Here is a 14,329-nt window from a genome sequence, read left to right on the forward strand (position 1 = left end):
GAAAGAGACTTCATGCATTCATTTTATTGAATCAAACCGCAATCGCTTTTACTGATTTCAACTGCATCCATTCAGTCAATGAATTAAACTGCACTCACTGATTCAATGAAACAAACTGCGAGTGTTAAATCAAGTAATAGAGCTTCTCTCGTTAATTCAATGTCTCGAGCTTAAAGCAGTCATTCAATGAAACAAACTGCATTCATTCAATGAATTAAACAACACTCACCAATTCAATGAAACAAACTGCGAATCTTACTTCATGTAATACAGCTTATCTGGTTAATTCAATGTCTCGAGCTGAACGGATTCATTCAATGAATCAAACTTCATTCTTTCAACAAACAAAACTCCAATCGAATTTATGAAAGTGGCTCATTGATTCAATGAAAGAAATGTGACACATTCATTTAAGGAATCCAACTGCATTTATTCAATAAATCAAACTGCACTCAGCAATGCACTGAAACAAGCTTCAAACGTTAACTTAATGAGTAGAGCTTCTCTCATTAATTCAATATCTCGACCTTCAGGCATACATTCAAAGTAAGAAACTGCATCCATACTTTTGTTGAATCACACCGCAATCAAACGTTTTCATTCAAACAAACAAATTGAACAATATTCATTTAATGAGTTCAACTGCGTTCATTCATTCAGTGAATAAAACTGCACTCAGCTTCACTGCAACAAACTGCCAGTGTTAAGTAAAGTAGCAGAGCTTCTCTCGTTAATTCAATGACTCGAGCTGAAAGCAGTCACACGATGAAATAAACTGCATTCATTTCAATGAATTAAACAACACTCACCAATTCAATGAAACAAACTGCGAATGTTAATTCATGTAGTAGAGCTTATCTGATTATTTGAATGTCTCGAGCGAAACAGATTCATTCAACAAATGAAACTTCAATCGAATTTTCAATGAATGAAACGTGGCTCATTGATTCAATGAAAGAAATGTGACACATTCATTTAAGGAATCCAACTGCATTCATTCAATAAATCAAACTGCACTCAGCAATTCATTGAAACAAGCTACAAATTTTAACTTAATGTGTAGAGCTTCTCTCTTAATTCAATATCTCAAGCTAAACCCATTCATTCAAAGACTGAAACTGCATTAATTCATTCTTGAGTCAAACTCCAATTGTGCATAAAATGAATCAAACGTTATTTATGGAGTCAATGAAACAAACGTAAATCATACATTAAAGGAATGACAATGCACTTATTTATTTACTAAAACAAACTGTAGAGGTGATATCAACGAGTGAAGCTTATCTCATTAATTCAATATCTCGACCTTAAGGCATACATTCAAAAAAAGTAACTGCATTGAATCAAACCGCAATCGTATGTTAAATAAATCAAACGATTTCATTGATTCAAAGAAACAAACTGAACAAGATTCATTTACTGAGTTCAACTGCATTCATTCAGTGAATAAAACAGCACCCAGATTCAATGCAACAAACTGCGAGTATCAAGTCAAGTAATAGAGCTTCTCTTGCTAATTCAATGACTCGAGTTTACTGCATTCATTCAATGAAACAAACCGCATTTATTCATTCAATAAATGAAATTTCAATCCTATATTCAATGAATGAAACGTGGCTCATTGATTCAATGAAAGAAATGTGACAGATTCATTCAATGAATCAAACTGCACTCTGCAATGCATTGAAACAAGCTGCAAATGTTAACTTAATGAGGAGAGCTGCTCTCATTAGTTCAATATCTCAAGCTAAACTCATTCATTCAAAGACAGAAACTGCATTAATTCATTTTTAAATCAAACTCCAATTATGCAAACAATGAATCAAAAGTTATTTATGGAGTAAATGAGACAAACGTAAATCACACATAAAAGGAATGGCATTGCACTTATTTATTTACTAAAACAAACGATATCAACGAGTGAAGCTTAGCTCCTTAATTCAATATGTCGACCTTAAGGCATACATTCAAAAAAAGAAACTGCATTCATTCGTTTATTGAATCAAACCGCAATCGTCTGTTAAATAAATCAAACGATTTCATTGATTCAAAGAAACAAACTGAACAATATTGATTTACTGAGTTCAACTGCATTCATTCATTCAGTGAATAAAACTGCACCCAGATACAATGCAACAATGCCAAGTCAAGGAATAGAGCTTCTCTCGTTAATTCAGTGACTTGAGTTTAATACATTCATTCAATGAAACAAACTGCATTTATTCATTCAAGAAATGAAACTGCAATCGTTTATTTAATGAATGAAACGTGGCTCATTGATTCAATGAAAGAAATGTGACACATTCATTTAAGGAATCCAACTGTACTTATTCAATGAATCAACCTGCACTCTACAATGCATTGAAACAAGCTGCAAATGTTAACTTAATGGGTAGAGCTTCTCTCATTAATTCAATATCTCAAGCAAACTCATTCATTCAAAGACTGAAACAGCATTTATTCATTCTTGAATCAAACTCCAGTTATGGAAACAATGAATCAATCGTTATTTATGAAGTCAATGAAGCAAACGTTATTTATGGAGTCAACGTAACTAATGTAAATCATGCATTAATGGAATGAAACTGCACTTTTTTACTTACTAAAGCAAACTGTACAGGTGCATTCATAAGTCAGACTTATCTCATTCATTCAATATCTCGACCTTCTCGCATTCATTCAAAGAAAGAGACTTCATGCATTCATTTTATTGAATCAAACCGCAATCGTACGTTTGAGAAATCAAACGTGGTCATTGAGTCAAAGAAACGAACTCAACAATATTCTTTTACTGATTTCAACTGCATCCATTCAGTCAATGAATTAAACTGCACTCACTGATTCAATGAAACAAACTGCGAGTGTTAAATCAAGTAATAGAGCTTCTCTCGTTAATTCAATGTCTCGAGCTTAAAGCAGTCATTCAATGAAACAAACTGCATTCATTCAATGAATTAAACAACACTCACCAATTCAATGAAACAAACTGCGAATCTTACTTCATGTAATACAGCTTATCTGGTTAATTCAATGTCTCGAGCTGAACGGATTCATTCAATGAATCAAACTTCATTCTTTCAACAAACAAAACTCCAATCGAATTTATGAAAGTGGCTCATTGATTCAATGAAAGAAATGTGACACATTCATTTAAGGAATCCAACTGCATTTATTCAATAAATCAAACTGCACTCAGCAATGCACTGAAACACGCTTCAAACGTTAACTTAATGAGTAGAGCTTCTCTCATTAATTCAATATCTCGACCTTCAGGCATACATTCAAAGTAAGAAACTGCATTCATACTTTTGTTGAATCACACCGCAATCAAACGTTTTCATTCAAACAAGCAAATTGAACAATATTCATTTAATGAGTTCAACTGCGTTCATTCATTCAGTGAATAAAACTGCACTCAGCTTCACTGCAACAAACTGCCAGTGTTAAGTAAAGTAGCAGAGCTTCTCTCGTTAATTCAATGACTCGAGCTGAAAGCAGTCACACAATGAAATAAACTGCATTCATTTCAATGAATTAAACAACACTCACCAATTCAATGAAACAAACTGCGAATGTTAATTCATGTAGTAGAGCTTATCTGATTAATTCAATGTCTCGAGCGAAACGGATTCATTCAACAAATGAAACTTCAATCGAATTTTCAATGAATGAAACGTGGCTCATTGATTCAATGAAAGAAGTGTGACACATTCATTTAAGGAATCCAACTGCATTCATTCAATAAATCAAACTGCACTCAGCAATTCATTGAAACAAGCTACAAATTTTAACTTAATGTGTAGAGCTTCTCTCTTAATTCAATATCTCAAGCTAAACCCATTCATTCAAAGACTGAAACTGCATTAATTCATTCTTGAGTCAAACTCCAATTGTGCATAAAATGAATCAAACGTTATTTATGGAGTCAATGAAACAAACGTAAATCATACATAAAAGGAATGACAATGCACATATTTATTTACTAAAACAAACTGTAGAGGTGATATCAACGAGTGAAGCTTATCTCATTAATTCAATATCTCGACCTTAAGGCATACATTCAAAAAAAGAAACTGCATTGAATCAAACCGCAATCGTATGTTAAATAAATCAAACGATTTCATTGATTCAAAGAAACAAACTGAACAAGATTCATTTACTGAGTTCAACTGCATTCATTCAGTGAATAAAACAGCACCCAGATTCAATGCAACAAACTGCGAGTATCAAGTCAAGTAATAGAGCTTCTCTTGCTAATTCAATGACTCGAGTTTACTGCATTCATTCAATGAAACAAACCGCATTTATTCATTCAATAAATGAAATTTCAATCCTATATTCAATGAATGAAACGTGGCTCATTGATTCAATGAAAGAAATGTGACAGATTCATTCAATGAATCAAACTGCACTCTGCAATGCATTGAAACAAGCTGCAAATGTTAACTTAATGAGGAGAGCTGCTCTCATTAGTTCAATATCTCAAGCTAAACTCATTCATTCAAAGACTGAAACTGCATTAATTCATTTTTAAATCAAACTCCAATTATGCAAACAATGAATCAAAAGTTATTTATGGAGTAAATGAGACAAACGTAAATCACACATAAAAGGAATGGCATTGCACTTATTTATTTACATAAACAATCTGTAGATGTGACATCAACGAGTGAAGCTTAGCTCCTTAATTCAATATGTCGACCTTAAGGCATACATTCAAAAAAAGAAACTGCATTCATTCGTTTATTGAATCAAACCGCAATCGCCTGTTAAATAAATCAAACGATTTCATTGATTCAAAGAAACAAACTGAACAATATTGATTTACTGAGTTCAACTGCATTCATTCATTCAGTGAATAAAACTGCACCCAGATACAATGCAACAATGCCAAGTCAAGGAATAGAGCTTCTCTCGTTAATTCAGTGACTTGAGTTTAATACATTCATTCAATGAAACAAACTGCATTTATTCATTCAAGAAATGAAACTGCAATCGTTTATTTAATGAATGAAACGTGGCTCATTGATTCAATGAAAGAAATGTGACACATTCATTTAAGGAATCCAACTGTACTTATTCAATGAATCAACCTGCACTCTACAATGCATTGAAACAAGCTGCAAATGTTAACTTAATGGGTAGAGCTTCTCTCATTAATTCAATATCTCAAGCGAAACTCATTCATTCAAAGACTGAAACAGCATTTATTCATTCTTGAATCAAACTCCAGTTATGGAAACAATGAATCAATCGTTATTTATGAAGTCAATGAAGCAAACGTTATTTATGGAGTCAACGTAACTAATGTAAATCATGCATTAATGGAATGAAACTGCACTTTTTTACTTACTAAAGCAAACTGTACAGGTGCATTCATAAGTCAGACTTATCTCATTCATTCAATATCTCGACCTTCTCGCATTCATTCAAAGAAAGAGACTTCATGCATTCATTTTATTGAATCAAACCGCAATCGCTTTTACTGATTTCAACTGCATCCATTCAGTCAATGAATTAAACTGCACTCACTGATTCAATGAAACAAACTGCGAGTGTTAAATCAAGTAATAGAGCTTCTCTCGTTAATTCAATGTCTCGAGCTTAAAGCAGTCATTCAATGAAACAAACTGCATTCATTCAATGAATTAAACAACACTCACCAATTCAATGAAACAAACTGCGAATCTTACTTCATGTAATACAGCTTATCTGGTTAATTCAATGTCTCGAGCTGAACGGATTCATTCAATGAATCAAACTTCATTCTTTCAACAAACAAAACTCCAATCGAATTTATGAAAGTGGCTCATTGATTCAATGAAAGAAATGTGACACATTCATTTAAGGAATCCAACTGCATTTATTCAATAAATCAAACTGCACTCAGCAATGCACTGAAACAAGCTTCAAACGTTAACTTAATGAGTAGAGCTTCTCTCATTAATTCAATATCTCGACCTTCAGGCATACATTCAAAGTAAGAAACTGCATTCATACTTTTGTTGAATCACACCGCACGAGCGAAACGGATTCATTCAACAAATGAAACTTCAATCGAATTTTCAATGAATGAAACGTGGCTCATTGATTCAATGAAAGAAATGTGACACATTCATTTAAGGAATCCAACTGCATTCATTCAATAAATCAACCTGCACTCTACAATGCATTGAAACAAGCTGCAAATGTTAACTTAATGGGTAGAGCTTCTATCATTAATTCAATATCTCAAGCTAAACTCATTCATTCAAAGACTGAAACAGCATTTATTCATTCTTGAATATGGAAACAATGAATCAATCGTTATTTATGAAGTCATTGAAGCAAACGTTACTTATGGAGTCAACGTAACTAATGTAAATCATGCATTAATGGAATGAAACTGCACTTTTTTACTTACTAAAGCAAACTGTACAGGTGCATTCATAAGTCAGACTTATCTCATTCATTCAATATCTCGACCTTCTCGCATTCATTCAAAGAAAGAGACTTCATGCATTCATTTTATTGAATCAAACCGCAATCGTTCGTTTGAGAAATCAAACGTGGTCATTGAGTCAAAGAAACGAACTCAACAATATTCTTTTACTGATTTCAACTGCATCCATTCAGTCAATGAATTAAACTGCACTCACTGATTCAATGAAACAAACTGCGAGTGTTAAATCAAGTAATAGAGCTTCTCTCGTTAATTCAATGTCTCGAGCTTAAAGCAGTCATTCAATGAAACAAACTGCATTCATTCAATGAATTAACAACACTCACCAATTCAATGAAACAAACTGCGAATCTTACTTCATGTAATACAGCTTATCTGGTTAATTCAATGTCTCGAGCTGAACGGATTCATTCAATGAATCAAACTTCATTCTTTCAACAAACAAAACTCCAATCGAATTTATGAAAGTGGCTCATTGATTCAATGAAAGAAATGTGACACATTCATTTAAGGAATCCAACTGCATTTATTCAATAAATCAAACTGCACTCAGCAATGCACTGAAACAAGCTTCAAATGTTAACGTAATGAGTAGAGCTTCTCTCATTAATTCAATATCTCTACCTTCAGGCATACATTCAAAGTAAGAAACTGCATTCATACTTTTGTTGAATCACACCGCAATCAAACGTTTTCATTCAAACAAACAAATTGAACAATATTCATTTAATGAGTTCAACTGCGTTTATTCATTCAGTGAATAAAACTGCACTCAGCTTCAATGCAACAAACTGCCAGTTTTAAGTAAAGTAACACTGAATTAATGAGCTTCTCTCGTTAATTCAATGACTCGAGCTGAAAGCAGTCACACAATGAAATAAACTGCATTCATTTCAATGAATTAAACAACACTCACCAATTCAATGAAACAAACTGCGAATGTTAATTCATGTAGTAGAGCTTATCTGATTAATTCAATGTCTCGAGCGAAACGGATTCATTCAACAAATGAAACTTCAATCGAATTTTCAATGAATGAAACGTGGCTCATTGATTCAATGAAAGAAATGTGACACATTCATTTAAGGAATCCAACTGCATTCATTCAATGAATCAAACTGCACTCAGCAATTCATTGAAACAAGCTACAAATTTTAACTTAATGTGTAGAGCTTCTCTCTTAATTCAATATCTCAAGCTAAACCCATTCATTCAAAGACTAAAACTGCATTAATTCATTCTTGAGTCAAACTCCAATTGTGCATAAAATGAATCAAACGTTATTTATGGAGTCAATGAAAGAAACGTAAATCATACATAAAAGGAATGACACTGCACTTATTTATTTACTAAAACAAACTGTAGAGGCGATATCAACGAGTGAAGCTTATCTCATTAATTCAATATCTCGACCTTAAGGCATACATTCAAAAAAGAAACTGCATTCATTCATTGATTGAATCAAACCGCAATCGTATGTTAAATAAATCAAACGATTTCATTGATTCAAAGAAACAAACTGAACAAGATTCATTTACTGAGTTCAACTGCATTCATTCAGTGAATAAAACAGCACCCAGATTCAATGCAACAAACTGCGAGTATCAAGTCAAGTAATAGAGCTTCTCTTGCTAATTCAATGACTCGAGTTTACTGCATTCATTCAATGAAACAAACCGCATTTATTCATTCAATAAATGAAATTTCAATCCTATATTCAATGAATGAAACGTGGCTCATTGATTCAATGAAAGAAATGTGACAGATTCATTCAATGAATCAAACTGCACTCTGCAATGCATTGAAACAAGCTGCAAATGTTAACTTAATGAGGAGAGCTGCTCTCATTAGTTCAATATCTCAAGCTAAACTCATTCATTCAAAGACTGAAACTGCATTAATTCATTTTTAAATCAAACTCCAATTATGCAAACAATGAATCAAAAGTTATTTATGGAGTAAATGAGACAAACGTAAATCACACATAAAAGGAATGGCATTGCACTTATTTATTTACAAAAACAAACTGTAGATGTGACATCAACGAGTGAAGCTTAGCTCCTTAATACAAAATGTCGACCTTAAGGCATACATTCAAAAAAAGAAACTGCATTCATTCGTTTATTGAATCAAACCGCAATCGTCTGTTAAATAAATCAAACGATTTCATTGATTCAAAGAAACAAACTGAACAATATTGGTTTACTGAGTTCAACTGCATTCATTCATTCAGTGAATAAAACTGCACCCAGATACAATGCAACAATGCCAAGTCAAGGAATAGAGCTTCTCTCGTTAATTCAGTGACTTGAGTTTAATGCATTCATTCAATGAAACAAACTGCATTTATTCATTCAAGAAATGAAACTGCAATCGTTTATTTAATGAATGAAACGTGGCTCATTGATTCAATGAAAGAAATGTGACACATTCATTTAAGGAATCCAACTGTACTTATTCAATGAATCAACCTGCACTCTACAATGCATTGAAACAAGCTGCAAATGTTAACTTAATGGGTAGAGCTTCTCTCATTAATTCAATATCTCAAGCTAAACTCATTCATTCAAAGACTGAAACAGCATTTATTCATTCTTGAATCAAACTCCAGTTATGGAAACAATGAATCAATCGTTATTTATGAAGTCAATGAAGCAAACGTTATTTATGGAGTCAACGTAACTAATGTAAATCATGCATTAATGGAATGAAACTGCACTTTTTTACTTACTAAAGCAAACTGTACAGGTGCATTCATAAGTCAGACTTATCTCATTCATTCAATATCTCGACCTTCTCGCATTCATTCAAAGAAAGAGACTTCATGCATTCATTTTATTGAATCAAACCGCAATCGTACGTTTGAGAAATCAAACGTGGTCATTGAGTCAAAGAAACGAACTCAACAATATTCTTTAACGGATTTCAACTGCATCCATTCAGTCAATGAATTAAACTGCACTCACTGATTCAATGAAACAAACTGCGAGTGTTAAATCAAGTAATAGAGCTTCTCTCGTTAATTCAATGTCTCGAGCTTAAAGCAGTCATTCAATGAAACAAACTGCATTCATTCAATGAATTAAACAACACTCACCAATTCAATGAAACAAACTGCGAATCTTACTTCATGTAATACAGCTTATCTGGTTAATTCAATGTCTCGAGCTGAACGGATTCATTCAATGAATCAAACTTCATTCTTTCAACAAACAAAACTCCAATCGAATTTATGAAAGTGGCTCATTGATTTAATGAAAGAAATGTGACACATTCATTTAAGGAATCCAACTGCATTTATTCAATAAATAAAACTGCACTCAGCCATGCACTGAAACAAGCTTCAAATGTTAACTTAATGAGTAGAGCTTCTCTCATTAATTCAATATCTCGACCTTCAGGCATACATTCAAAGTAAGAAACTGCATTCATACTTTTGTTGAATCACACCGCAATCAAACCTTTTCATTCAAACAAACAAATTGAACAATATTCATTTAATGAGTTCAACTGCGTTCATTCATTCAGTGAATAAAACTGCACTCAGCTTCACTGCAACAAACTGCCAGTGTTAAGTAAAGTAGCAGAGCTTCTCTCGTTAATTCAATGACTCGAGCTGAAAGCAGTCACACAATGAAATAAACTGCATTCATTTCAATGAATTAAACAACACTCACCAATTCAATGAAACAAACTGCGAATGTTAATTCATGTAGTAGAGCTTATCTGATTATTTCAATGTCTCGAGCGAAACGGATTCATTCAACAAATGAAACTTCAATCGAATTTTCAATGAATGAAACGTGGCTCATTGATTTAATGAAAGAAATGTGACACATTCATTTAAGGAATCCAACTGCATTCATTCAATAAATCAAACTGCACTCAGCAATTCATTGAAACAAGCTACAAATTTTAACTTAATGTGTAGAGCTTCTCTCTTAATTCAATATCTCAAGCTAAACCCATTCATTCAAAGACTGAAACTGCATTAATTCATTCTTGAGTCAAACTCCAATTGTGCATAAAATGAATCAAACGTTATTTATGGAGTCAATGAAAGAAACGTAAATCATACATAAAAGGAATGACACTGCACTTATTTATTTACTAAAACAAACTGTAGAGGTGATATCAACGAGTGAAGCTTATCTCATTAATTCAATATCTCGACCTTAAGGCATACATTCAAAAAAAGAAACTGCATTCATTCATTGATTGAATCAAACCGCAATCGTATGTTAAATAAATCAAACGATTTCATTGATTCAAAGAAACAAACTGAACAATATTCATTTACTGAGTTCAACTGCATTCATTCAGTGAATAAAACAGCACCCAGATTCAATGCAACAAACTGCGAGTATCAAGTCAAGTAATAGAGCTTCTCTTGCTAATTCAATGACTCGAGTTTACTGCATTCATTCAATGAAACAAACCGCATTTATTCATTCAATAAATGAAATTTCAATCCTATATTCAATGAATGAAACGTGGCTCATTGATTCAATGAAAGAAATGTGACAGATTCATTCAATGAATCAAACTGCACTTTGCAATGCATTGAAACAAGCTGCAAATGTTAACTTAATGAGGAGAGCTGCTCTCATTAGTTCAATATCTCAAGCTAAACTCATTCATTCAAAGACTGAAACTGCATTAATTCATTTTTAAATCAAACTCCAATTATGCAAACAATGAATCAAAAGTTATTTATGGAGTAAATGAGACAAACGTAAATCACACATAAAAGGAATGGCATTGCACTTATTTATTTACTAAAACAAACGATATCAACGAGTGAAGCTTAGCTCCTTAATTCAATATGTCGACCTTAAGGCATACATTCAAAAAAAGAAACTGCATTCATTCGTTTATTGAATCAAACCGCAATCGTCTGTTAAATAAATTAAACGATTTCATTGATTCAAAGAAACAAACTGAACAATATTGATTTACTGAGTTCAACTGCATTCATTCATTCAGTGAATAAAACTGCACCCAGATACAATGCAACAATGTCAAGTCAAGGAATAGAGCTTCTCTCGTTAATTCAGTGACTTGAGTTTAATGCATTCATTCAATGAAACAAACTGCATTTATTCATTCAAGAAATGAAACTGCAATCGTTTATTTAATGAATGAAACGTGGCTCATTGATTCAATGAAAGACATGTGACACATTCATTTAAGGAATCCAACTGTACTTATTCAATGAATCAACCTGCACTCTACAATGCATTGAAACAAGCTGCAAATGTTAACTTAATGGGTAGAGCTTCTCTCATTAATTCAATATCTCAAGCTAAACTCATTCATTCAAAGACTGAAACAGCATTTATTCATTCTTGAATCAAACTCCAGTTATGGAAACAATGAATCAATCGTTATTCATGCATTAATCATGCATTAATGGAATGAAACTGCACTTTTTTACTTACTAAAGCAAACTGTACAGGTGCATTCATAAGTCAGACTTATCTCATTCATTCAATATCTCGACCTTCTCGCATTCATTCAAAGAAAGAGACTTCATGCATTCATTTTATTGAATCAAACCGCAATCGTACGTTTGAGAAATCAAACGTGGTCATTGAGTCAAAGAAACGAACTCAATAATATTCTTTTACTGATTTCAACTGCATCCATTCAGTCAATGAATTAAACTGCACTCACTGATTCAATGAAACAAACTGCGAGTGTTAAATCAAGTAATAGAGCTTCTCTCGTTAATTCAATGTCTCGAGCTTAAAGCAGTCATTCAATGAAACAAACTGCATTCATTCAATGAATTAAACAACACTCACCAATTCAATGAAACAAACTGCGAATCTTACTTCATGTAATACAGCTTATCTGGTTAATTCAATGTCTCGAGCTGAACGGATTCATTCAATGAATCAAACTTCATTCTTTCAACAAACAAAACTCCAATCGAATTTATGAAAGTGGCTCATTGATTCAATGAAAGCGATGTGACACATTCATTCAAGGAATCCAACTGCATTTATTCAATAAATCAAACTGCACTCAGCAATGCACTGAAACAAGCTTCAAACGTTAACTTAATGAGTAGAGCTTCTCTCATTAATTCAATATCTCGACCTTCAGGCATACATTCAAAGTAAGAAACTGCATTCATACTTTTGTTGAATCACACCGCAATCAAACGTTTTCATTCAAACAAGCAAATTGAACAATATTCATTTAATGAGTTCAACTGCGTTCATTCATTCAGTGAATAAAACTGCACTCAGCTTCACTGCAACAAACTGCCAGTGTTAAGTAAAGTAGCAGAGCTTCTCTCGTTAATTCAATGACTCGAGCTGAAAGCAGTCACACAATGAAATAAACTGCATTCATTTCAATGAATTAAACAACACTCACCAATTCAATGAAACAAACTGCGAATGTTAATTCATGTAGTAGAGCTTATCTGATTAATTCAATGTCTCGAGCGAAACGGATTCATTCAACAAATGAAACTTCAATCGAATTTTCAATGAATGAAACGTGGCTCATTGATTCAATGAAAGAAGTGTGACACATTCATTTAAGGAATCCAAATGCATTCATTCAATAAATCAAACTGCACTCAGCAATTCATTGAAACAAGCTACAAATTTTAACTTAATGTGTAGAGCTTCTCTCTTAATTCAATATCTCAAGCTAAACCCATTCATTCAAAGACTGAAACTGCATTAATTCATTCTTGAGTCAAACTCCAATTGTGCATAAAATGAATCAAACGTTATTTATGGAGTCAATGAAACAAACGTAAATCATACATAAAAGGAATGACACTGCACATATTTATTTACTAAAACAAACTGTAGAGGTGATATCAACGAGTGAAGCTTATCTCATTAATTCAATATCTCGACCTTAAGGCATACATTCAAAAAAAGAAACTGCATTGAATCAAACCGCAATCGTATGTTAAATAAATCAAACGATTTCATTGATTCAAAGAAACAAACTGAACAAGATTCATTTACTGAGTTCAACTGCATTCATTCAGTGAATAAAACAGCACCCAGATTCAATGCAACAAACTGCGAGTATCAAGTCAAGTAATAGAGCTTCTCTTGCTAATTCAATGACTCGAGTTTACTGCATTCATTCAATGAAACAAACCGCATTTATTCATTCAATAAATGAAATTTCAATCCTATATTCAATGAATGAAACGTGGCTCATTGATTCAATGAAAGAAATGTGACAGATTCATTCAATGAATCAAACTGCACTCTGCAATGCATTGAAACAAGCTGCAAATGTTAACTTAATGAGGAGAGCTGCTCTCATTAGTTCAATATCTCAAGCTAAACTCATTCATTCAAAGACTGAAACTGCATTAATTCATTTTTAAATCAAACTCCAATTATGCAAACAATGAATCAAAAGTTATTTATGGAGTAAATGAGACAAACGTAAATCACACATAAAAGGAATGGCATTGCACTTATTTATTTACATAAACAATCTGTAGATGTGACATCAACGAGTGAAGCTTAGCTCCTTAATTCAATATGTCGACCTTAAGGCATACATTCAAAAAAAGAAACTGCATTCATTCGTTTATTGAATCAAACCGCAATCGTCTGTTAAATAAATCAAACGATTTCATTGATTCAAAGAAACAAACTGAACAATATTGATTTACTGAGTTCAACTGCATTCATTCATTCAGTGAATAAAACTGCACCCAGATACAATGCAACAATGCCAAGTCAAGGAATAGAGCTTCTCTCGTTAATTCAGTGACTTGAGTTTAATACATTCATTCAATGAAACAAACTGCATTTATTCATTCAAGAAATGAAACTGCAATCGTTTATTTAATGAATGAAACGTGGCTAATTGATTCAATGAAAGAAATGTGAC

Source organism: Hemiscyllium ocellatum, chromosome 44, assembly GCF_020745735.1.
Source record: "Hemiscyllium ocellatum isolate sHemOce1 chromosome 44, sHemOce1.pat.X.cur, whole genome shotgun sequence".
In the NCBI taxonomy this organism is placed as follows: Eukaryota; Metazoa; Chordata; class Chondrichthyes; order Orectolobiformes; family Hemiscylliidae; genus Hemiscyllium; species Hemiscyllium ocellatum.